This window comes from Nuphar pumila, chromosome 2 (genome assembly GCF_984573655.1).
Source record: "Nuphar pumila chromosome 2, dmNupPumi1.hap1.1, whole genome shotgun sequence".
Classification (NCBI taxonomy): domain Eukaryota; kingdom Viridiplantae; phylum Streptophyta; class Magnoliopsida; order Nymphaeales; family Nymphaeaceae; genus Nuphar; species Nuphar pumila.
The window spans coordinates 63,103,224-63,130,878 of record NC_143250.1 but is presented as its reverse complement, the minus strand read 5'-3'; the positions used below and the strand labels follow the sequence as shown (position 1 = coordinate 63,130,878).

General features: G+C 39.4%; 1 long non-coding RNA gene across 1 annotated transcript; it reads left to right on the top strand.

Annotated features, from left to right (window-relative positions):
• The first annotated feature begins 24,988 nt into the window (after nt 1-24,988).
• On the top strand, nt 24,989-27,333 carry LOC149845572 (uncharacterized). The gene is made up of 3 exons (XR_016430453.1): nt 24,989-25,186; nt 26,838-26,893; nt 26,993-27,333. It is a non-coding gene; the product is annotated as an uncharacterized LOC149845572 (long non-coding RNA).
• Nucleotides 27,334-27,655: the final 322 nt, after the last annotated feature.

Sequence of the window (27,655 nt, the reverse complement as noted above, 5' to 3'; positions counted from 1 at the left end):
AATCAGACATATCAAAGTTATGTTATAACATATTTTTAACAGTAAGAATACCACTTTCATCATTGCCTGTGATGATTATATCATCAACATACAGCAAAAGGATGATAATACTATTACCTGCACCTTTAACAAAGAGAGCAGTGTCAGTATAACATGAACGAAATCCCAATTTGATCATGATAGCACTAAATCTATCATACCAAGCCTTAAAGGCTTGTTTAAGGCCATATAAAGCTTTTAATAATCGAAGAGCTTGACCTTGGTTAAAATTAATCCCCCGACGGAGGATCCATATATACTTCTTCATTTAATTGACCATTAAGAAAGACATTTTTAACATCTAGTTGAAATATAGGTCATTTCTTTGATGATGCTACAACAATTAGAGTTCTAACACTTGTCATGCGAGGCACGAGGGAAAAAATCTCCTCATAATCAATACCATATTCTTGTGAGTATCTTTTAGCAACTAATCTTGCTTTATATCGTTCTAGAGAACCATCACTTTTTGTCTTGACTTTGTAAACCCACCGACATCCAATAGCCTTTTTATTTGGAAGAAGTTAAACTATTTCCCAAGTTTTAGCCTTATTTAAAGCATCTAGCTCAACTCTCATTGCTTCAACCCAATGAGGTGTATTTTTTGCTTGATTATAATGAGAAGGTTCATAGTATGAATGCAAGGCTATTAGACAAGCTCTATAGTTAGGTGAGAGAGATTCATATGAGACAAACCTATTAGGTGGAATTGATTCCCTAGAGGATCGCCTAAGAGAGATTTCTTCTAGAGGTTCATTAAGCCGCAAGAATTTTTCTAAAGCACTAATAGGTTGCTCTTGCTCACGCCGAGTGTAAACTTGGAGATTGTCACCATTAGTTGGTGATACCTCAATATCATGAGAATCATCATTATGAGTATTTTCTAGGATTTCCGGATGACTTAAAGAGTCATCATTTGGATCTTCTAAAAGATCATTGAGAAACATCTATTTGATTTCATTTGGTTTATCTAATATTTCAAAACCATTTTCATCTTCTAAAAAAGTCACATCTTTGAAGACAAATAACTTATTGTTTTTATAGTCAAAGCATCTATAGCCTTTTTTATTTTCACCATATCCTAAAAATACACATTCAATTGCTTTTGGTGACAACTTATCTCTTTTATGTAAAAGAACAAAACATTTACATCCAAAAATACGAAGACGATTGTAATCGGGTGTTAGGTTAAAAAGCTTTTCATAAGGAAAGAGATTATTTAATTTTGAAGATGACATTCTATTGATTAAATAGGTGGAGGTTAACACGGCTTCAGCCCAAAAATTTTTAGGAATATTTTTAGAAATAAATAATGATCTAGTGGTTTCTAAAATATGTCTATGCTTTCTTTCAGCTAGATCGTTTTGTTGAGGAGTTCTTGGGCATGATCTTTGATGACAAATGCCATGTTGTTTTAAATATGATTGAAACTCATTTGATAAGTATTCTCCACCGGAATCAGATTTAAGAATGGATATGCAGCTTTGAAATTGATTTCGATTTTTTGCATAAAATTCTTTGAAAAAGTTAAAAACTTCCGATTTAAGATTAAGAAAATAGATCCATACATATCTAGTATAATTATCAATAAAAGTAACATAATATGAATAACCACCTTTAGATAGAACCAGAGATTGTTCCCATACATCGGAATGCACCAATTCAAAAGGTCTTGTTGACACAAAGGTTCTTATAGGAAAATGAATAGACTTCATTTTTACAAAAATGCAATCTTTGTAATTGATATCTTTTTCTTTACAAAACTTGTTTCCAAAAGGAAAAAATACATTTTAGAGTAACCTGGATGTCCAAATCTTTTATGCCAAGTTTCAATATTTTTATCTTGGACATAAATACAAAAAAAGGTATTAGGGAGCGTTAAGTGATCCATAAAATAAAGATCTCCCTTTCTATGGCCTTGTCCAATCCGCTTCCCAGACCGGAGATCCTGCACAAAACACCCATGAGATGCAAAAGATATTTCACATCCATGGTCGGCAATTTGGGAAACGAAAAAAAGGTTAAGATTTAGTTTAGGAACTATTCTTACTTTTGGAACAAAATTTTTTTGAATATTTTTAGGATTAAGAGTTCCAATACCATTTATTTTGAGAAAAGTTCCATCGATCGTAGAGACACAAGATATTTTTGAATTGGTGCTCATGTTGGTTAATGCATTTTCATGGGGAGTCATGTGAAAAGAAGCTCCAGAATCTAAAATCCAAGAATACGTACCGGGAGGAGATGATGAGGCAATGGCGGCACCGGAGGTGGAAGAAGTAGCCTTTAGAATTTGTTAGAGAGCCATGGAAATTTGACCAAGAGTGTCCTTGAGATCCCCATTTCTGCCTTCATCTTCTTTGGTGGAGGGTTCCTCAACGGAAGCCACCTTTGGCTTGAAAGTCCCATTTAACTTTGGGCAAACGGGTTTGATATGTCCCAGCTCATAACAATGATGACATATAATAATCTTCCTTCCACCACTCCCTTGTTTACCAAAATGAGGTGGCTTGTATGTTTTAACATGATTGTCGGGTTTAGACACGGCAAGAACTTCGTCTATGCTTTTACTCATGCCATGCCTAGTCTCTTATTGAGTGATTTCGGCAATAGCATCCTCTAATGGAGGAATAGTAGATTTATGGAGGAGTGAGGATCTTACTTGTTCGAATTCGGGACGAAGCCCAAATAAAAATTGAAACAATCTATCTTGTTCCATTTGTTTTTGTCTTAGTTCCATATCCTCCATAGCTACCCATTTAGGCTCTAAAAGAGCCAATTCATCCCACAAAGGGTTTAAAGCACTATAGTAATCTTGTATGCTCATATCCCCTTGTTTTGTGGTTCTCACTTTTTCTTGTAAAAAATAAGCTCTTGCAAGATCCTTTTGGGTATACATACCCTTCATAAAAAACCAAGCCTCATTGGCTCAGCGAAATTTAGCAATATTTGCACATACCTTAAGTTCAACATTATTCATAAACCATGCTAGGATTTTTGCATGGTTGCTCTCCCAATCTTCCATTTGGCGATGAAGATCTTCAATTGCTTTGAGACGAACATCACCTTTAAGAGCTTTCTCTTGATCTCCTTCCATCTTTGTGAGCTTAAGTTGGGGTTCCGGAACGGTCCCCATTACATAACCCCAAAGCTTCTTTCCTTTGAGATTATTTTCCATTGCGGATGCCCACATCATGTAATTTTTTCCATTGAGCTTGAATGATAGGTGACTCTGATACCATGTAACGAAGTATGCAGAAGAATTTAAGAATGCAAATGCATTCACAATGTCCAACACCGGACTAATACACAAGCATAAGAGAATAGGATTCCACAAGGAAACAATGCAAAAGGCCTTCAAAGAAGGCTACAACTATAAAATGTACTCTTTATTATAAAAGAGGAGCTTGCAAAAGCATGAGGAATTACAAGGGGATGCACCCCTATTTATACACCAAGGAGGCACTTGGGGGCTCCCAATAGAGTCGTTGGGAGCCCCCAACAACTCTATGGTGGGGCCCCTAAGTGGCTCAAAAAAAAAGTTTTAAAAAATAAAAAAGGAAAAAAGAATAAAGAAAATAAAAGGAGAAGAAAAACAAGTACCCCTATCGGGTATTATGATATATATATATATATATTTTAACAGTATCACATTTTTGGGGAAAAGGGCTATGGGGTATAGTGGATGGTTCTTATTCGGAACCTAAACTATCTCACACCAAAATAAAAGGTGATAAAAAAGTTCCTCTAACGAAAGAGGAGAAGAGAAAGGCATTAGCCACTTATGAAAATAAATGGAAAGAGTGGAGAATAGGGCATGCAAAAATTATGTCATGGCTAATTAATAGCGTAAACATTAAAAAATGCTCCAGTCTTGCTAAGTTCGAACATGTCGATAAAGCTTGAGAATACCTTAAAAATATGTATTCCCTTAAAGATATTGCAGATGTGTGCAATTTACAAGACAAAGTTCGGATAATGACTTAAAGAGAGAAAACCATTAGAGAAAATTACAATGAGTTGTCCGAACTTTGGGAAGAATTGACTCTTTTAGAGCCAAAATGGCATTGTCCCGAAGACATTGAGCTCCGTCAAAAACTTGATAGGAAACATTTTTATCAATTTGTAAATGGTTTGAGACCGAAATTCGAGTCGACTAAATTGGTTCTTCTTCATCGAGAAAAAGTTTCTTCAATCGTCGATACTATAAAAGAACTAACTATAGAGGAAAACAGAATTAGAAAGAATACTACAAAACCAGAGATAATTCCATTCTAGTTGTATCTAGACCGGGTAATTATGTACGCTCTTACGGGCTACCTTATTTCAATAGACAAAATAGTGACTTTGACAAGAAAAAAGTCATTTGCCACCATTGTCATGAACCAAGACACTATAGGCCTCAGTGTCCTAAACTTAGAGAGCTAAGAGAAAAGAGAGTTGTGACTGTTGGATCGAAACCCAAAGTTCAAGATGGACCAGTTTCTATGGCTCAATTAATAGAGATTCTCCAACCTCTTATCAAAGGAGTTTCCTCCTCATCTGAAGCCTCAACTGGAGCAATTGTTTCATCCTTCTCCGAACCAGGAAACTTTACTTGGCTTTTTGACTCTGGTGCTTCTTTTCATATGACCCCAAATAACAATAGCTTATTCGAATGTTTCAAAAATAAATCAAGTGTGTCAAAAGTATTTACAGCTGATGGAACTTCTCTTAAAATAGAAGGAATAAATTTTTTTGAAAAAATCCATAAAACTAAGAAATTTTTTATTCTAGAAGTTAGATATATTCCTAAACTAAATTTAAATATTTTATCTGTCTCTTAAATATCTGATCATGGATGTAATGTCAACTTTTCTTCTCATGGTTGTTGGGTACAGGATCGCCAGTTAGGAAAGCTGATTGCGGAAGGCCATAGAGAAGGACTCTATTATATGGATTTTTTGGAATTGCCTAAGAATGCTTTCTGTTATAATATTTGCCTAAGAATGTTTTCTGTTATAATATTCAGAAAATAGAGTTCGATTTGTGGCACAAAAGACTTGGTCATCCTCATATGGCCAAAATCCAACATTTTCCAAGTTTAGGAAAATTTTGTAATTCTGAGAATTTCACTTATAAAGATTGTATTCTTGGTAAAATGAAAAGATTATCATTTCATGATCGAACCTTTGTTTCTTCCAAACCACTTGAATTAATACATTCGGATGTTTGGGGTCCTGCACCAATTGTTTCAAAAGGTGGATTTGCATATTATGTCATCTTTGTCGATAATCTTTCTAGACATACTTGGATTTATTTTCTTAAACATAAATCTGAAGTCTTTTTATACTTTCAAATATTTCATAATAAAAACAAGTTTCAAAATGATATTTCCATTTTTTGCATGGATTTAGGGAAAGAATTTATGTCCAAAGAATTCAAAGATTATCTCAATTTACATGGCATTACACACTAAAGGACTTGTCTATATACACCACAACAAAATGGATTGGCTGAATGTAAACAACGACACATTATTGAAACAACTAAGACATTATTAATAGCAAACCAAGTTCCAAAGGAGTTTTGGGTAGAAGCTGCCCTAACTACTATCTGTCTGAATAATCGAATGCCATCTTCTTCTTTGAAAATTATAACCCCAATTGAAAAACTTGTGAATCTTTCTCGAGACTACTCTAGATTAAGAGTGTTTGGATGCAAGTGCTTTGTTTTCACTAACAAAAATGGCAAACTCTCTTCTCGTGCGATTCTCTATGCTTTTTTAGGATATGCCGATAATAAAAAAGGCTATAGGTGTTTTGATTCTCAAAATGGAAATTTGTATGTATCAAAAAATGTTTATTTCCTAGAAAAAGAGAGTTTCTTTGATTTTGAAAAATCTAAGGAAGTTACTGAATACTCCTTTCTGATAGATCCAACATCAAAATCTAATGAATATGATCTTGAATGTGACTTTGACAATGATCAAAGTATTATTGATATTGAACACAATGATGACAATGAAGAGCAAATCCATAGGGATGTTAGTTTACAATATTCAAAACAAAGAGAGTCAAACCTTCCATGTGCACTTGAAAAATATTTTGAAGTACCAACCAGAAGATCATCCCGAGTTTCAAGGTCTCCTGAAAAATTTGTGTCATACGAATCATTTTCACCCACATATAGGGCAATTATTGCATTAATACATTCATACGAGGAACCATCATCGTACTCACAAGCCAAAAATCATATAGAATGGGTAGAAGCTATGAAAACTGAGTTAGATGCACTTGAAAAGGCTTCTACTTGGACTATTCAAGATCTTCCTTTAGGTAAGAAACCTATAGGTTGCCGATGGGTTTACAAAGTTAAAACCAAGAGTGATGGAACTCTTGAGAGATACAAAGACCGATTAGTGGCCAAAGGCTATGCCCAAGAATATGGCATTGATTATAAAAAAACCTTTGCCCCAGTTGCTCGTATGACTACTGTTAGAACCTATTGCCTTGGCTTCCATTAGAAAATGACTCATCTATCAAATGGATGTCAAAAATGCATTTCTAAATGAAAATCTAGTTGAAAAAGTGTACATGGAAGCCCCACCTGGTATTAGTATTCCCAAGGGTAAGACTCTTCGTTTAGAAAAAAACTCTTTATGGTCTTAAACAAGCACCAAAAGTTTGGTATGATAGGTTTAGTCATATAATGCTTGATATTGGTTTTCAACACTATTTGATTGACGCCTGCTTTGTTCATTAAGAATTCTGATGCAGGGATTATTATTCTTATTCTCTATGTGGATGACATGATCATCACCAGAGGCAACAAACAGGGAGTTGCAAATATCAAAACTCTTCTTAAAACTCACTTTGAAATGATTGACTTAGGTTTATTAAGATATTTTTTAAGAATTGAAATTGCTTATTTCTCTCGAGGGTATTTGATATCTCAATCTAAATTTGCCTTTGATATTGTTTTCAGATCTGGCATTACGGATGATAAGAAAGTGAACACTCCAGAAGTTGTCAATGTTAAAATGAGAATTGATCATGGAAAGTTTCTTGATGATCCCACTCCTTACAAATAGCTTAGCAGAGCACTTTCTTATCTTTTTGTTACTAGCCCAGATATAGCACACGTTGTACACACAACTAGTCAGTTTCAGCATGCTCTCACTTTTGTACACATGGGAGCAATTTTGCGTATTATTAGATACTTAAAGACCTGTCTTTCATGATGCCTCTTCTTGTATGTGTAACGCCCCAAAATCGTAGACTTGAAACCTTTTATGAAAAAGGTTGAAAGCTTTGAAATCAATCATTTATCAGAGTTTAAAACAGAAGTTCAGCGGAAGATCAGGTTCAAAACAACAAGTCCCTAGACCTTGGGCACATTACAACCAAAAAGCAGTTTCCCTCTTACAAACCGATTTGCAGTTCAAATAGATATTTTATTGAAATTAAAGAAGAACCACATTTTGGTAATACAGTTTTAGAAATGCAGAGTTATAATCAAAAGAGATGCTTTAAAAAAAACCTTATACCGCATCTATCAAAAGTATCCCTAGGAGCGCAACGTCAGGAAAGGGCATTGCCTTGAGTGCATCGCGTCATCCTGCCATCGCAAGCTGTCTCAACCTGTTCACCACCTGCCCATAAAAATAGGTCAGTCACACAACAGACTAGTAGGGGTGCAAAGGACAAGAAAGAGCAGAAGCTGCAATAAGTAAGATAAACGCTAGCTCAAGCAGGAACAAGCAAGACTAGCAGATCTAACCAAATGTGTTGTGGAGTAAGCAAAGCTCTAGTAAAGCAGACAGCTACGTAAAAGAGCAGGAAGGATCAGAGTGCTTGAACATACCACTATAGCAACCTCACAAATATAATAGGTGAAGAGTAACTAACTCTATCCACCAGCCAAGCAAAAGCAATTGCAAAAGACAGTTATTCATAACCACATTCGTAATAAATACAAGTACCATTATATGGTTCAGCCTATCGGCCAGCAGCTACATTAATCGTGAGGCACAAGCTATTGCATCACAAGCAATTATAAGCTACACAAGATAAGCAATCAACTAGTATGAGAAACTAGTTATCACCAAGCACAGAACTGCGTAAGCAGTTTAACCAAGGGTAACGCCTCGACCGGCGTACCTAGCTCAACGAGTAGCATACCTAACTATCGAGCTAACAAGCAAGCAAGCAAGCAATGCACGTCACAATATGCATATCTCAAGATCATGTGTATAAGTTATATCTTGTCTCATTACTGAGCAGGCCATTGTGGGTACGCACAAGGCAAAACGTAGAAACAGCCGAGATCGATTCGGGGGTCCATTATGCTATGTATTTTATTATACCCCGAATGACTGACTGAGTCCGCTTCCTAAGGGGACGGTCTGTGACCAAGAGAGTAAATCCCCAAAGACAAACAAAGGCCCAATGAATGCGCATCCGTACTTCTGCAGAAGTGGCCCAAAGGATTTCCCCTAACCTCCGATGACTGGGGAAGGTCGGATCTTTGCCCGAGATTGCCATATATGACTGTCCATCGGAGTTTTGTACCATCCATCCTCTCTCTTGATGAACCGTCCCGAATGAGCACGACGGAGGGTTTCTTAACCGCCGTCCCATTCTCATGCTCTGGTCTTTCAACCCAAACGAGCATTTTGCCTGTGAAGGCGCATGATTATTATTTAGGTGAGTTATACGCGCCATTGCGCGTTCAAGGCAAGCACACAATTCACATCTTACTCACCGCAGTATGCATCGTAACTATTCACATATACAATCATGATAAAAAGGGGGGTCAATCCTTAGTGAGGGTAGAAACATCACTCTTGTGATCTCAAACACATGCCATTGCATGTTCGAGGCAGACATAGGCCTCTCATCCTACTCATCGTAGTACGCAACGTACCTGTTCAAAAGTACAACCACGATAAGAGGGGTATGGATCTCTCGCAGGAAATCCCAAAGCTTCTACTTTATAGAAACCCGCAGTGAACTCATTCCAGTTCCAACTGATCGTGCTCGGGTCCTTTAGACAATCGCGAGCAATCTGCCTATTAGGCGAAAGCAACATAACAGGATTAGCTTAATGTGTCAATACACGCTTAGAGGTTACTATAAACCTCTCGTCTTTCTCTTCGTAGTCCAAACATATCGTACGTAACTAAAGGTATAGCTACAAGAGGAAGAACATGGATCTCTTATAAGAGATCCAGCAATACCTTCACGAAGGAAGGTGCTACAATCATGGTTGAACCAAAAAGCCTAAAACTAGGTCTCGCATCAGAGGTGAGGTAACGCCGGTCTAGTGATGACGCAAGTACCTTGCTAGGATCCCCACCCCTATTCATGCACCGGATCCTAAATAAGGTTATCTAAGTCGTATCGAATAGGCAAACTAAGGTTGTAACACATCTATCCCAAATACATCAATTTGGGAGGTCCGACCGCTACCTCTGATTTACAAGCTATACATCTTGAAGATAGGTTTGCACCTAAGACGATGTCTTTTGAGAACTGAAGTGCATAAGTGTGTGTCGTGGCTTGTAAGCCAAGTGAGACGATATACACTACGCACTCGAAGTTGCACTCAGAGAGTGCAAGCTGACAAGAGGCAAACTCATGCACCTACTAATACAAAGGTACGACGAGGGACAAGCCTCGGGGGCGAAGCCGCACCGCGAGGGCAGAACGCTAAAGCTCCACACGAGGTATGAGATCATACCTCGATCATCGTAACGCACAAGCAGGCAACTACGCAAGCGACTCGTGAGGTACAAGATCCTATACGAACTACGCCAGTATAAAGGACGGCTCATGAGGCACGGGGTTGTACCTCGATAGATCGATAAGCGTAAACAACTAAATAAGCATACGACAACAATGAACACATGAATGAACAAGGCATATGCACGAAGTGCGGCAACAAGGTAAAGACAAACGCATACAAAAGAAAAGAGCAAGAGCAAGCACGACAGCACCGGAAGGTAAAGCGCGAGAAGTAAAGCAGAAGCAAGGCCATGGCGCATAAAGCGCGGGGCAACAAGTAAATGCAGGAAGTAAAGTGCAAGAACATAAAGGAGGACCAGGATTACATCCAGGAGAAAAAGGCAGACATAAGCAAGTAAATGCCAAGGCGCAAAGCGCGGGGCAGCTGGAAAGTAAAGCGCGAGAAAGTAAAGAGGACAAGGATCGCGAAACCGCGTCCTTGAGTTAAAAGACATGGAATGTAAAGACAGAAATAGAAAGCCTAGGCACATATAGCGCGGCGGCGACAGAAAGGAAAGTGCAGAAAAGTAAAGAGGACAAGGATCGCGAAACCGCGTCCTTGAAGGTAAAGACATACGTATATATATTATACGTATACATATATCGTCCTCTTTTAGTTATCTTCCTTATTTTAGCATTTATCAGTTCATTGTCCTTTCACGCAAGAATCCCCTACCTTAAGGGGTTGCGGGTCCTCGTACGCATGTAGCGTAGGCAAGCAAGAGCTCGAGCCACAGAGGGCGAGCGGGATCCACCGTTCAACCTGGAGATCTTAGATAGTTAGCATATGCCGGAATAAACAAGCAACACAAGGCAGCAAGGCCTCCTTGCCGGTAGGAGGCAGGTGCAGAAACTCTGCATCCTGCAGACAAGGGTGCCAGAGGCAGGGGCCTCAGCCCTGCTTGGCAAAAGCTGCAGAGGCAGGGAGCAGGAGCTCCCTGTCTGCCAGCACAAAGAAAGGCAGGGGAGGGAGCAGAAGCTCCCTGCCACACCTGCCACAACAAGGCAGGGGGGGGGGACACCCCCTGTCGGCAGCAAGAACAGGGCAAGGGGGCAGAGCCCCTTGCCAGAGAACACGGAGATGCAGGGGGCAAGCCCCTGCTCGAAAACAGAAAAGCAAGGGGGGCTTCGCCCCCTGCTGGCACAACGCAGGAGGCAGGGGGCCTCGCCCCCCGCCGGGAACAACAGAGTGTGCAGGGGGCTCCACCCCCTGCAGGAGAAACAACAGAAGGCACGGGGCCTAGCCCCCTGCCGGCAAACAAAAGAAGGCAGGGGGACGAAGCCCCCTGCCGAGAAGCAACACAAAGGCAGGGGGACCCCGCCCCCTACCGAAAAACAACAGGTGAGCAGGGGGGTTCAGCCCCCTGCCGGAAACAACATAAGGCAGGGTGCGAAGCCCCCTGCCGAACACAAGAGCAACGACGGGGGGCTCGCCCCCTGCCGAGAAAAGAAAGAAGGTAGGGGGCTTGTCCCCTACCGAAAAACAAAGGCAGATGGCAGGGGACAGAGCCCCCTGCCGGCAAGGCGAAATGGCAGGGGGGCTGAGCCCCCTGCCGGCAAGCACGATGACAGGGGCAAAGTCCCCCTGTCGACCCATACAAAGAGGAAGGCAGGGGGTTAACCCCCTGCCGACAGGGGCTCAGCCCCCTGTCGAACAGCTCCTCAAAAGGAAGAAGAGGAGGGTCACAGGGCTCGATCGAGCCCTGCCGAAAAACCTGCTAGAAGCAGGGGAGCGGAGCCCCCCTACCAAAAAGCTAAGCCAACACAGGGAGCGAAGCTCCCTACCGGCGCTAGGAAAGAAAGAAGAGAACGGGAGAAGGGGTTTTACCTTTGAGGACCGAAGCCACGGGTCCGCCGGAGGGGTTGCTCGCACGGGGGTACTCCGATCGCCGGCAGCAGCAAAGGTGGAGGGTCGGCTCGAAGGTCGCCGGAACTGAGAGGGGAGGCCGATGGCAAAGAACCCTTGCTCGAAGGGTGAGAGGCGAAGAGGAGACAGCAAGGGGGCGAATCGCCGGCGCTCGGCGACTGCAAGGAGGAACGCAGGTCGCCGGGGTGGCTGCCGAAACTCAGAGGGGAGGCGGCCGGACGGAGATGCTCGCATCGTCAGGAGGCTGGCAGCGAGGATCATCGATCGTCGGGGAGGCTGCCAGACTGAGAGGAGAGTGCTCGTATCATCGGGAGGCCGCAGAGAGGATCGCCGGTCGGAATCGCTCGCCGGCGGGAGCGTGATGAGGGCGGCACAGAAGAGAGAGAAGGGGCAAGGGGTTTTGCCCCTCGCCCGAGACGCCTGTGACTTTTAAAAGTCACAGGCTTCTCGAACGATCGAGAAGCCGGGTCCGAGTTCGGGCTCGGGTCCAGCTCGGATCCGGGTCCGAAACGGCGGACCGACCGTGACACGTGTCCGACACGTGCAGGGCACGTGTCTTACACGTGTCCGACACGTTTTTTTTTTTCACGGTCTTTACAGTATGAGTCATCGTCATTAGATTTAATTGCATACACTGATGCTGACTGGGGAGGTGATCTTAATAATAAACACTCAACAACTGGTTTTTGTGTTTTCTTAGGTGAGTCCTTAATTTCGTGGAGGTGCAAAAAGTAGCAGAAGGTCTCTCTTTCTTGCACCGAAGCTAAATATAGAGTCATGGCAACCACTACAATGGAAGTTGTTTGGCTCAGGCGTCTGCTAGCTGACATGGAAGCTGAAGCAACACAAACTTCAAGAATGTGTTGTAACAACAAGAGTGTGATCTACATTGCAAACAACCAGACATTTCATGAGCGCACCAAACATATTGAGATGGACGTCACTATGTCATAGAGAAATTTTTGTATAGAACTATTGATCTACCATATGTTACATCAGAGTATCAATTAGCATACTTCTTCACCAAGCCTCTCGCTGCTCACAGATTTCACTTCCTCTTAGACAAACTTTCGCTCATTGTACCGTAAGTTTGAGGGGAAGTGTTAAAATATAAAATGTAAAGTGTAGCATATAAATATATATATATATAATAATATTATTATATTATATTATATTATTATATATATTTCTTATTTTCTGTTTTTTATATATCTAGTTCCATTTGAACTAGATATATAATCTAGTCAAGTTTTTGTTAGAAGTTGACTAAGCTCTAGCCGTTGGACTCTAGTCCAGCGGCTACAATAAGAGCCGTCGCTTTTTGGGAGAGCTCAAAGTGAGCTCTCCCCACTTCATTCTTCTTGTATAAATAGGGGTGAACACCTCCATTGCATGTATTCAATGCTTCTTAAGCATTTTTGTTATCAATAAAGATTTTATTATTTTATTGTTGTGTTCTTCCTTTTATACCCTTTTATGGGTTTTGCTTGAGGTGTCTTTAATAGACACTCTTTTGGTGGATTCAAGTGCTTTTGTGGAAGACCACCATTTATATCATGCCATGTTTCAAATGGGGAGGAAACTCGATTTTGGACAGACCCATGGCCATGGATTGGTTTTCCTCTTATGTCTTTTATATTTGTGCAAGAGGTGAGGACGGTAACCAATGTCAATTAATCACAGTTAAAGAGGGGATTAGGAAATATTGGAATAGATGCCCTCCATTTGCTGGCCTAGAGGATGTCTGGCCTAATGTTCAAGCTTTTGATTTACCAGATCTGCAGGAGAGGGTCCTTTAATGTCTCAGAACTTTCCAGACGTGATATATGGGACTGCATACGACGTCAAGCTGACCGACATGACTGGTACATGCTGGTTTGGGCAAAAAGAGTTCCACCCAGGGCCTCCTGGGTGATTTATATAGCCTGTCGTGGAAGACTCCTTACGCAGGACAGGTGAAAATTGCTTGGTATATCATTGCCTAGCAGGTGTCCATTGTGTTCCAAAGCTGAGGAAGGCTGAAATCACTTGCTCTTCACGTGTCCAGTTGCTTAGAAAATCTGGAAACATATCTGCCCTCTTTTTGAAAAGAGGTGAGTCCCTCACTTAGAAGTTATCCAGGAACTTAAATGGTGGATGCATGCTAAATTCAGTATTACATGGTTGAAATCCTGTTGGGATGTAGTTTTCATGTAGTGTGTTTGCAATTATAGAAGCTCCGTAATATAGCCTATCATGACGGGGAAATTCCAAGACTAGCTTCCGTTGGTGAGCTGGTATGGAACTTTCCTGCTGACCTGGTTGTGTGCTCTAGACTGGCCAAGTGTCAATTGTAAGGAAGTTCAGCTATTTGCCTTGTCAGGCATTATATCAGTTAATTTTTGGGTGGAAGACCCTACTGACTACTCTCATCTCTCTTTGCTTTGCTTCCACTACCTATCGAGGATACGATCTTGTATCCTTTGCTGCATGTTGTACAGATAAGTTCATAGTTATCGGTGTGTTCAAAAGACCGTGTTCTAGAGAGCTCTTAGAAGAAGCTTGTAGGGGTTCTCACTGAGAATCAGAGGAGCTGTAAGGTGGGAGTTGTCTCTAACTCCAAGAGGTGGGGCAGGTGCATATCAACAGCAATAGAAGGAGGTCCGAGGTCGCCTTCTGTCAATGCTTTGGTTCATCATTTTATTATTGAGAAGGTTCTCTGTAAAAAGCCTTTGTCGGCAATGGGGCGGCTTCTTTTTATGTTATGCACTTGTAATGATCTTTTGTGGAAAGCCAAACCACCGGATTGGCTACCTGTAATGGGTGATCGTATGTAAATATTCTCATTGATTTATAGAATTTAGGGGTAACCCCCCAGCATCCTTCAAAAAAAAAGTACTCTTAACCATTTTTCAAGCTAACATAAATAAATACTGGAAATTTTCATCAGAACATTGTAACAAAGTGCACACATTGGCCCACAAAAAGACTACAATAAAGGTAGAAAATGAATTTTCAGTAAATGAAAATTTCGGCGAGCATAATTTCACAAGCAGTCAATCAAGATATTGCTGAAAGAGGCAAATAAAAACTCAATAGTTATCATACAATGGTTAATAAAAAAAGTTCAGACAATGCCTTAAATAACTGAAGGCTTGAAGATCCAAACACATTTTTGACAATTTGTAGAAATGATATGAAAGCAAATTAGCAGAAAAAGGGTAAACCAATGGCATCATTTTTCTGAGCATGGATAGAAAAATTCCAAAGGTATCCATACATTGCAAGGGCATCCTTTAGCTTTGAATAGATGGGGGTCCAATTAAGCTGTGGATGATTAACCTGCAAAAGTCATAAAAATGCTCAAGATTCCACTGCATGACATGCATACATAGGAAATAGATTTGCAAGCAAACACTTGATAATATATATATATATATATATATATATATATATATATATATATACCCGATAGGGGTATTTATGTCTTTTCACATAGTTGTTTTATAAAACAACTATATTTCTTTTAAATTAGGATTTTTCACTTCTTTTTTATTTTTTATTTTTCTTTTCTTATTTTTGTAAAAGCCAAAAAGGGGCCCCACCATAGAGTCATTGGGGCCCTCAACGGTCACAAATGTGACCGTTGGGGGCTCCCAACGACTCCATGGGAGCCCCCTTTTGGGCTCTTCTTTTGAGGATTTTGGCCCTCTTTTTTCCCTTGATTCTTTGTATAAATAGGGGTGACCCCCTTTGTATATTTTCATGCTTGAGAACTCTCTCTCTCTTTGTCAATAAAGAGACTTCTATATTTTTGCCTATCTCAAGGCTTGTGTGCTTGTGTATGTGTTGTCCCTTTGTGGACTTGGCTATTGTCTCTTTTGTTAGTCCATTGTAGGACATTGCAAGTGCTTATAGCACTCTTTGTATTTCCACATATCTCATTACATGGTATCAGAGCCACTCGGTTCTTAGAGGAAGAAGCGTGGTACGCATACTTTTCATCTATTGTCTCCCTTCTTCTAACTTCTTGGTGGCATTATGGAAGCAAAAATCGATCTATCCTTCAAACTCAATGGAAAGAATTACATGATGTGGGCATCGGCAATGAAAAACAACCTCAAAGGCAAGAAACTTTTGGGGTATGTTATGGGTTCCATTTCGGAACCTAAATTAGAGCTCACAAAGATCGAAGGTGGACAAGAAAAGGCTCTTGAGGGAGATGCTCGCCTCAAAGCCATTGAAAATCATCAAAAGAAAGTAGAAGATTGGGAAAGCAATCACGCAAAAATCCTTACTTGGTTTATGAACAACGTCAAATTCAAGGTATGTGCTAATATAGCTAAATTTCGTCGGGCCAATGAGGCTTTGTTTTTTATGAAGGGTATATATACCCAAAAGGATTTTGCAAGAGCTTATTTTTTACAAGAAAAAATTAGAACCACCAAACAAGGTGATTCAAGTATTCAAGACTACTATAGTGCTTTAAACCCACTATGGGACGAGTTGACTCTTTTAGAGCCAAAATGGGTTGCTATAGAAGATGTCAAACTAAAACAAAAGCAAATGTAACAAGATCAATTGTTTCAATTCTTATTTGGGCTACGTCCCAAATTTGAGCAAGTGAGGTCATCACTTCTCCATAGATCCATTTTTCCTCTTATAGAGGATGCTATTGCCGAAATCACTCAAGAAGAAACAAGGCTTGGGATAAGTAAGAATGTTGATGAAGTGCTTGCCCAAAGCTCAATGAAACTTTCAAGCCTAAGGTGGCCTCTCTTGAAGAATCTACCACCAAAGAAGATGAAGGCAAAAATGGTGACCTCAAAGAGACCCTTGGTCAAATATCCATGGCTCTTCAACAAATCCTTAAAGCTACTTCCTCCACATCGGGTGCGGCCATTGCGTCTATATCATCACCCGGTACGTACTCTTAGATCTTAGACTCCGGAGCATCTTTTCATATGACCCCTCATGAAAATGCTTTAATCGATGTTTGCACCAATTCAAAAGGCTCTTGTGTTTCTACAGCCGATGGAACTTTTTTGAAAATTTCTTGCATTGAAACTCTAAACTCAAAAAAAATTTAAAATCTTTTTGTTCCAAAAGTTAGAGTTGTTCCAAAATTAAATTTAAACCTTTTTTCGATCTCCCAAATTGCCGACCATGGATGTGAAATATCTTTCTCATCTAATGGTTACTTTGTGCGGGATCTCCGGTCTCAGAAGCGGATTGGGCAAGGTCATAAGAAGGGGGACCTTTACTATATGGATCATCTAAACCTTCCTACAAATTATTTTTGTTCTTATGTCCAAGAGAAAAGTATTGAAACTTGGCATAAAATGCTTGGTCATCCAAGCTATTCAAAAATGTATCTTTTTTCATTTGGAAACAAATTTTATAAGGAAAAGGACATTAATTGCAAAGATTGTATTTTTTGAAAAATAAAGTCTATTTCTTTTCCAACTAGAACATTTCTTTCTTCAAGACCCTTTGAATTGGTGCACTCGGATGTTTGGGGTCCATCTCTGGTCATGTCTAAAGGGGGTTACTCTTACTATGTCACTTTCATCGATGACTTTACTCAATATGTTTGGATCTATTTCCTTAGTCATAAAGCGGAAGTGTTTTCCTTCTTCAAAGAATTTCATATAAAAATTCAAAACCAATTTCAAAGTAATATATCTACTTTGAGAACCGATTCTGGTGGTGAATACTTGTTTAATGAATTCCAAAATTATTTAACTCAAAATGGAATTTGTCATCAAAAATCATGTCCTAGGACTCCACAACAAAATAGACTAGCGAAAAGAATGCATAGGCATATTATAGAAAACGCTAGAACATTGCTTGTCTCTAGAAATATTCCGAAATTTTTTTGGGCCGAAGTCGTCCTAACCTCAACATACCTAACCAATAGAATGCCTTCATCAAAATTAAAGAATGCCTCTCCTTATGAAAAACTCTTTAAATTCTCACCCGATTTCAATCGCCTTCGCATCTTTGGTTATAAATGTTTTGTTCTTTTCCATAAGAGAGATAAGTTGTCTCCAAAGGCAATTGAATGTGTTTTTCTAGGTTATGGGGAAAATAAAAAAGGCTATAGGTGTTTTGATTTAAAAAATGACAAGCTTTATGTTTCAAAAGATATAACTTTCTTAGAAGATGAGAATGGTTTTAAAAAAATGAAATCATCACATGAAATTGATTATATGTTTTTACGTGATCTTATTGATGACATAAATGATGATTCTATGGATCATCTTGAAAATGTAGAGGACACTTGTGAAGTGTTCAATTTAGATATGTCACCACCAAGTGATGATACTAATAATGAAAATATTAATGTTTGCACCCGAAGAGATCAAGAAAGGACTATTAGTGCCCTAGAGAAATTCTCTCAAATTTTTGAATCTTCATAAGAGCCCCCCATTAGGCATTCTTCTAGAGAATCAATACCACCTAATAGGTTTGTATCTTATGAGTCTTTAGCACCTAATTATCGGGCATGTTTAATAACTTTACATTCATATTATGAACCCACTCATTATAATCAAGCTAAGACTCTACCACATTGGGTTGAAGCAATGAAAATAGAATTAGATGCTTAAAAAAAGGCTAATACTTGGGAAATAGTCAAACTCCCTCTGCATAAAAAACCTATTGGATGTTGCTGGGTCTTTAAAGTTAAAACTAAAAGCGATGGTTCCCTAGAAAGATATAAAGTCAGGTTAGCAGCAAAGAGATATTCACAAGAATATGGAATGGACTATGAAGAAACATTCACTCCTGTAGCCCAAATGACTAGTGTCAGAACTCTAATAGCTGTCGCATCAACCAAAAAATGGCCTATATATCAACTCGATGTGAAAAATGCATTTCTAAATGAGAATTTAAATGAAGAAGTATATATGGATCCACCACCCAGAATTAATATTGGACAAGGTCAAACCCTTAAGCTTTTAAAAGCCCTGTATGGTCTTAAACAAGCCCCTAAGGCTTGGTATGATCGTTTTAGTGATATCATGGTTAAATTAGGATTTCATTCATGTTATACTGACACTGCTCTCTTTGTTAAAAATGCAGGTACTAGTATTGTTATCTTATTACTTTATGTTGATGACATGATTATCACTGGAAATGATCAAAATAGTATTGTTGATGTTAAAACCATGTTAAAAAATAATTTTGACATGTCTGATTTAGGCTTTCTTAGATACTTTCTTGGCATTAAAGTCACATATTCTCCTCAAGGATATATTTTATCACAGATGAAGCTTGCTGCAGATATATGTACTAAGTCTGGCGTTTCAGATGATAAAAAGGTAGAGACTCCAGAGGTCGTTAATGCCAAATTAAGGTTGGAGGACGGGGTTTTTCTGGAAGATCCCACACCTTATAGACAACTCATTGGATCTCTCACTTACCTAACCATCACCAGACCAGACATCGCTCATGCGGTTCACTCGGCAAGCCAATTTCAACATGCTCCTACAACTGTACATATGAGCACCGTGCTTCGGATCATCTGATACATCAAAAACACCATAAATAAAGGGTTATTTTTATCCCCATCTTCTTCCTTATACTGATGCAGATTAGAGCAGTGTTTTAAAACTCGCCGAGTCAACTCGGCTGACTCGGCTCGGCTCGCCCCTCCAGCGAGTCAACCCGGCAAGGCAAACTCGGTTTGCCAAAACTCGGGCTTGACTCGGCCTAACTCGGGCGAGTTTTGGGATGTTTGAAATTTGTTTTTTGAGTTTCAAATTACAGTTTCCAAATATATAAGTACATATATTTTAACAAGGGTTACCCCCAGATTTTGTATAAAAAAGAAAATAAAAAGCATTTAAATCCATAGAATAAAATCGCCATGTTGTTCGAACTACTGTTCACCCTGTGTTATCAACTTATTCTAGCAAAATATTTTAAAGAAATGATTCTCACTATATATGGCGGGTCAACTGTGCCTATGGGAAGTCACATTTAGGTTTCATCATCCATTTGTTATGTGAACAAGCATTGTACATATTCAAATATTAGTAGTCTTTTTATAGTTGTGCCATTAATATATTTCCTGCATAGTTTTATACATGAGAAAATTGCTTATTTATGTTGATATTGGGCATTCTGTAAACTTTCAATATGCACATATATCCCTGTTTTACATTTATGGATTTGTTAGAGAGGGAATTAAAACTTTTAAAACAAGCTAGCATATATGATTGGCCATTTTAGGAACCTTAGGTAGTAGCAGACTGAACTCATGGTGACCAAATCCTCTAATTCAAGTCATGAATTAGTCAAAGTGCTTGTATAGATATCAAATTCAATTATTCAAGCAAACCTCTATAGCTCTTTGCAGTTGTTTTTATATTCTTACAGACATTTGAAGACTATGTTTACTCAAAAACATGGTTTCAGACAAATTATATATTGTTTTTCTTTTAAAATCAAAAGTTAACAAAACCCGGTCCGAGTCACCGAGTTGACCCGCCGAGTCACGAGTCAATAAAGAACGAGTCAAGTTCCGAGTCACGGGTTTTAAAACCTTGGATTAGAGAGGTAACCCTAATGATAGAATCTCAACTACTGGTTTTTGTGTCTTTTTAGGAGATTCCTTAATTGCCTGGAGATGCAAGAAGCAACTGAAAGTCTCACTCCCTTCTACTGAAGCTGAATATCGGGCTATGACAACCACAACAATGAAATTAGTTTGGCTTCACAGTCTTCTCAAAGACATGGGGGCTGATATTGCTGGAGCTTCAAAGTTATGTCGTGACAACAAGAATGCCATCTATATGGCAAGCAATCACACTTTCTATGAGCGCACCAAACATATCGAGATGAACTGTCATTATGTTCAGGATGAATATTTACGAGAAACAATTACTCTTCCATATATCACTTCAGAATATCAGTTGACAGACTTCTTCACTAAAGCCCTTCCTGCTCCTCGCTTCATGTCTTTTCACATAGTTGTTTTATAAAACAACTATATTTCTTTTAAATTAGGATTTTTCACTTCATTTTTCTTTTTGTAAAAGCCAAAAAGGGGCCCCATCATAGAGTTGTTGGGGCCCCCAACAATCACAAATGTGACCGTTGGGGGCTCCCAACGACTCCATGGGAGCCCCCTTTTGGGCTCTTCTTTTGAGGATTTTGACCCTCCTTTTTTCCTTGAATCTTTGTATAAATAGGGGTGACCCCCTTTGTATATTTTCATGCTTGAGAGCTCGCTCTCTCTCTCTTTCAATAAAGAGACTTCTATATTTTTGTCTATCTCAAGGCTTGTGTATGTGTTGTCCCTTTGTGGACTTGGCTATTGTCTCTTTTGTTAGTCTATTGTAGGACATTGCAAGTGCTTATAGCACTCTTTGTATTTCCGTATATCTCATTACAACACTCACATCCAAAAAAGGAGAAGGTTACCTCATTACTATATGAAAGAATTGAGCACCAGAAGTCGCAAGTAGCTGCCTGGAATTTTTCGTTTGAAGAGTACAACACTGGCATCCAAAACAAACAAGAATAGACATATATTTATTAGAATAATTTATCTTCAAGAGGACCAAAAATCAAAGAGAGAACTTATGTTAAGATAAATATAATATTGTGGTTCCTTTATATCCTTTTTGTTTTCTAGGTATACCTATTAGGTATTTAATATTTAGATTAAGTATACTTAAATATATACTTGTAAGGTTCAAATAGGTATTTTTTAATTTTCATTTATATGTTTATTTTTAGTTAATATTTAATGACCAATATTTTTGTAATTTTTATTTTTGGTCAAACTATTTTGACCAAGCTAGACCTAGTTGGAGGAAGTCTGACTAGCCGTCAGGCTAGTCCTCTCATTTTCTCTCTCTCACTAGGGATGGCAGTGGACCGGGGCGGGGGACAAGGTCTCCACCCCCGCCCCATCTCAAAATCTTGCCCTCCATCCCCGCACAGGTTTTGATTTTAACCTCCATCCCCGTTTCATGTCCTCCATCACTGGTCCAAACGGGGCGAGGCGGGGCCGGGCCCCGTTTCCCCTCGGTTCATTGCCATCCCTAAAGAAGGATTGGGGACGAGGTGGGGAAAAAAGCAAGTCCAACCCCGCACGGGTTTTGATTTTAACCTCCATCCCCATTTCATGTCCTCCATCCCCGGTCCAAACGGGGCGGGGCCCCGTTTCCCCGAGATCCACTGCCATCCCTATCTCTCACTCCCTTATATAAAGGGTGTGTATGTGTGTGCTTAAGTTAGAGAGGATGGATGTATATTGAGTGTGTGTTCATGAGTGTTGTAGTGAGGTTTTTCTTGTATATTTTTTTTGTGTTTATTTCATGTCAATAAAATATTTAACTTTTTATATCTTGTTTCTTCTCTTGTATTTGCATGGCTTATTGTATCTAGCCAAATGCATCTTTATAATGCATTTGGATTTTATCTATCTTGTTTTGTTTTGTTTTGTATCTTGCGTCTCGGGTTTCATGCAATTCCGTGACAACTTACACAATTGAAAGGTCCATGATGCTATAGAGTCTTCAACTGAGCCAGTAGTTAGCACCAAATTTGTCAGCCAATCATTTAGCAGAAGGCCTTCCAAACATTTTTGACCTATACATCAAAAATAGCAAGTCAAGAAAAATATCTGGTGATATACTAACTCATGCATCTCTAGAAACCAGTGATAAATAAAGATAAGCAGAGATCCAGACCATTATAAATGAGTTATCTAAATTCATCACAAGAACTATTGTACGACAAGGCTCAAAGTATGAATACGAATGTGGGACCTTTTCAAGGTACATTTAACACCCAAAAGGACAAATTGCATCAGCACGACAGGATTAGCTATTCTTAATCAATCATCATGCAAATATTTCTGATAGAGATGCAACTGGAATGACAAAGGGGCGACTTGAGTCTAGGAATGACCAAATGAGATTTGACAATATCTGATGCCCTCATTATCCTCATAAATCCTTTGCACAAAATTGGACCCAGCTAACTATTACCATATATGCAAAAACCTTCACATGAGTTCAGCTTAGGCTTTTTAGTATGTCCAACTATAAAATGAGAAAACAACGGAAGCCAACCAACAAATATATAGTATAGACAATACATTGGGGTTTATGATAAATTGCAGAGTAGATTGTAAAGCTATCAGCACGCTTGACTGAAGAGTCAATAGTGCGGTACAACAACATGAACCGAGCCCATTGTCAATGAAAAAATCCTCACCTTCTTACACACACAAAGTGTGCATGGGATCGATCTTGACATCTTGTTGTCAATGAACCGCTGTAAAAGATCGCAACTCCTGATCGCAGGCGGGAGAGATGCAGGAAAAGCCTTTCGTTCACCTGATGAATTTAAAAAAGAAAATGGCCAACACTATCAACCCGTCGCTACAAAATCAAGTTTTTTGGTTTAGGAAAAGAGGAAAAGACGATGCGTGTAGTCTTTTTACCTGCTCTTCGCACTCGTCGACGAACTTAGACAGCAAGGCCTCCTTGTTTTTCTCAGGGTAGTCGTCGTCCTCCTCCGAGAACACGCGTTTGCGGACGTTCGCCGGCTTAACCTCCTCTTTCGCGTTTCTGCTCTTTTCCGCATAGAAATCGCTGAGCAGATCGTCTAATCCGATGGTTCTTTTTCTCCTGGAACAGAGACAAACGAGAATTCGATCGATTGAGAACTTCATATATCACGGAAAATGGGGAAACAGAAGCCCTAAACAAATCGAAGATCGAGGAGGACAATTTCGTCACCGTTTCTTGGCGGAGACAAGTTGGTTCAGAAGCAAATCTTCGGACTCAAAATCCAGAGGGGCGTCGACGTCCATCGCGAGTCGAGAGGAGAGGAAGAAGGGGAGGGAACCAGAAACCCTAGATTGCGGTGCTCGAGTCGATCACGTAACCGGCGATCGATGTATTCAAATTCCCAGGCAATCCAGAGGGAGGGAAGGAGGTTTTTTTTTAGATTTTCATGCAGCTGTGATGCATAGACGCCGTGCATCTGAGAGAAATAGCTGCAGCCTGCAATCATGCTGCCCTGTCCTTAAACGGGTTGGTCTCGGATGAATAAATCCCACGACCAATTCTTGCTAGATCTGAATCCGAAATGCAAACATTAGATCTCTGAGTTTGGATCCGGTTCCGAATCAAATTTGTTGAGGCAAGGTTGACTCTGAATCCAAACTACATGGTAATATAGAGGGATGGCAGTGGACTTAGGTGGGGATGGGGGACAAGGTCTCCATCTCCGCTCCCATCTCAAAATTATGCTCTTCATTCTCGCCTCCATCCTCGCACAGGCTTTGATTTTAATCTTCATTCCCGCTTGCATCCCCGTTTCATGTCCTCTATTTTCGAGGAGGGATGGGGCTCCGTTTTCCCTCGGTCCATTGTCATCCTTAAAGAATGAGAGAAAGGTTTATTAACAGGGATCATGGATCTAGGACGGGATGGGATGGGGTGGGGCAAGAGAAAGTGTAAGTTCATCCTCGCACGGGTTTTGATTTTAACCTCCATCCCCAGTTCAAATAGGGCGAGAGGGGGCGAACCCAATCCACTGCCATCCCTATGGTAATATTGTATATAAGGGTGTCATGTGGTCGGGTTTGGTTCGAACCTATGTGAAATCAAACCCATATCTAATTTGAAATGCTGACATTGAATCCAGACCTGGGTCCAAAAGAACTCACCATAAGAGAAACTATACCCAGATCCTATAAAGATTACATGAACAAGAGTCAGACCATTAAAAAAATATCTTTTTAATCTTTTTTACATTGAAAATTTGCTGATCTTAGTAGAAACTCAGATCAGGCCTGTATGAAATCTCATAAACCATACCTGGCTCAATATATTAATCCGGCCCTTTAAGTCTGACCCGGATTCTAATCCAAACCCAACACTATAGGGTTTGGTACATGTTGGGTCTGGGTCAAACCCGAACCATTGACACCCTCTGTACATGAAAAATTTGGATAAAAAATAGATATTTACATTTAAAAAAGAATGCAATATGATCTAATCCTAATCCGGATCTGAATCGGATCCAACTTAAAGCACTGATCCGAATCCAGAAGTAATTCGATTTAACAGATCTGAAATCCAAAGGCACATCGATTCGAATCCAAAAATATCATGTTGGACTGGATTGGATATCCATCATAATCGATCCGTTTGCAACATTCTGTACACTTGGCAGCATGCAATGATAGGAGCGTGACCCTTGAGTTATCCTAATGTTTAACAATGGTGCTCGCACTTTTTGGTTAATTTAAATCGCGAGAAAAAAGGAAAGCATGTCGAGTCTACAACGGTGCCTGAGGAGCTGTCCGCTGCCGTTCTACCGTTCATCTCAAGATGAACGGTAGAGAAGAAGTCCGAGGGAGATAGACTTGTCCAGCTGTGAAACCTCCTTTCTCGTTCTCGTTCGTTCTAATTCGGCCAATCGAGAGAGAGAGAGGGTTGAATCTTGTGGGGGGTTATCGAGATGACGAATAGTTCGTTCAAGACGGAGCATCCACTGGGTAGGTTCTCTTGTTGTTGTTGTTGTTGTTGCTTCTTTCTTTGGTTGGAGAAATTTAGGGTTTCGGTTGCTGCATAATTGTGTGATCTATCGCCTTCTTCTTTTGATCTCTTCTGTTTTCGATTTGGTTACTGGATTGATCTTTGTTTCGAAGGATTATCGGAGTTTGGAGTTTCGATTGCGTTAGGCATTAGATTAGGGTTGAGGTGGTTTTCTTTCTATTTTCAAACAGGAGTAATTTTTATTTTTCTTCTTCCTCTTCTTCTTCTTCGTTTTGAATTACTTGGGGTAATTCGTGCTTCTTTAGTCGTTTCAAAGCAGAAAGTCTCCTAAATATGCATCTCTTGATCGATATGTTGTCTAATAGTGAGCAATTTCTGCCAATTGGGATGTGGAATTCTATAAGGGAATTTTATTTTTCTTCCGAGTGAATTGTTGTAACACTATGATTTGTAATACCACTAACATTCATGTGAATGCGATTAAATGACCCTCATTTCCTCTGGCGATTTACTTGGATTCAGCTGTTCAGTCATTAGTCTCTGGAACAATTGGGGTTGTTGGGGTTTGGTTGCTTTTTGGTGGTTGGGTAAATGTTAGATTATATGATCGTTTAATATATGTCATGTATCAGATAGCATGTATGTACTTTTTTATCTGTGTATTTGGTTGCAGGATCTTTTCCTTTATTTATTTGTAGAGAACTTTCCCATCAAAAGCAATAATTCCAATCTTCGACTATGAGAATTTGAGTTTTCTTGATGGTCACTGGCTGAATTCGTATGTTAGATGTGATAAGAGGTCTTGATGCCTCTTTACTCTGTTCTTTCATGTTAAATTTTATGTGTGTATATGAGCACGTGCACATGTGCATCCAACATGCATACATGTGTGTATAAAATAATTAACTTTACCATTAGGGAAACCCCCAAAAAAAGGAATTAACTTAAACGTGTGTGTGTGTGTAAAATAATTAACTTTAACATCATATATATTATCTGCTATTGCTCTGAGGTTTAGGTGGTTTATCCACAGGGTTAATTCCATTTTATCAAGCTCCAATTAGAATTAACCTATCCCTAGGTAGTCAAAATTGGAGACTAGGTGCCTAGTCGCCCTAGGCATTGGGTCAGCGCCTAGTCCAGGGCACTGAGGCGCATTGGACTTAAAAGATCCCCCAATTAGTCCTACTAGTCCCTGCCTAGGCCCAAACTTGTCTTTTTTTAATATATATATATATATATATACAAAGTTACAAACTGTATGTTTTTAGATGTATATCTACTCTTTTTCTTCAGATATGTAAATATGTATTCTCTGTTTTTTCATATATGTATATATATGTGTGTGTGTGTGTGGATTCTATTAAGTCTTATACAAATATATATTATTGTAAATTCTGCATTTTCTTAATCTTTTTGGGGGTTCTGACTAGGCCGACTAGTTCCACCTAGGCCCCAACTATGCCTTTTAGACATCTGCAGCCTAGGCGCCGACTAGGCTTTTGACTACATAGACCTATGCACATATGCTTGCTAATCTTGAAAGACATGTCTCTAAGTAGTCACTTTTCATGTTTGAGCACCTACAATGAATGTTGGTTTCTATTGGTTCTGAATAATGTTTATTGTGATTGTTTTGCTGTCATGTAGAAAAGAGACGGATGGAAGCAGCACGCATAAGGGAGAAATACCCAGATAGAATACCAGTGAGTAATAACTGTTACCTTTTCCATGTTAACCAATTAACTGCTTGACAAGATTTTCCAGTTGTGGTTAGCTTTAACTCCTTATGTTGTATATTTTAGGTTATCGTGGAGAAGGCTGAGAGAACTGACATTCCAGACATTGATAAGAAAAAGTTAGCTGCTTTCTTAAATCATTTTGTTTAATTAATTGTTTATTTGGTCATTGTAAATCCAATAGTCATGTTTATTATTTTATTCTTTGCGATAATGTTCTTGCTTGAAATTCTTCATTCCTGTTGCGGGAAAGCTTTCATCAGAAAGGGGGGGAATCACATTGAAAACGGCCCTCTTTTTCTGCATGGAAAGAGAAGGCAGTGTTTGCGTAGCCACGGTGGGGCCATGGAAACACTTCGTGCTTCGTGCATTGCTGCAGAAACCGCCCTGTTTTTGTGGCATGCAAATGTGCCCTAAAGGATGATGGGTAATTGAGAGAAAGAAGACAAGGCTTATTGTAGTGAGAGAGAGAGAGAGAGAGAGTCGAAGGAGGATGAAGAATATAATGATGTGTTTTTTTGTTTTTCTTGAATATGATGTGTGTGAGAGGTGGGGGTTGTTAAAATGTAACATGTAATACATATATAATATATATATTATTAAAATAATAATATGATATATATTTATAAATATACTTTTTTATTTCTTTTATTTTTCTTTCTTTTCTTTTATTTTTTCTTTTTATTTTCTAGTTCATTTTGAACTAGTTAGTCAAGATCTAGTTAGATC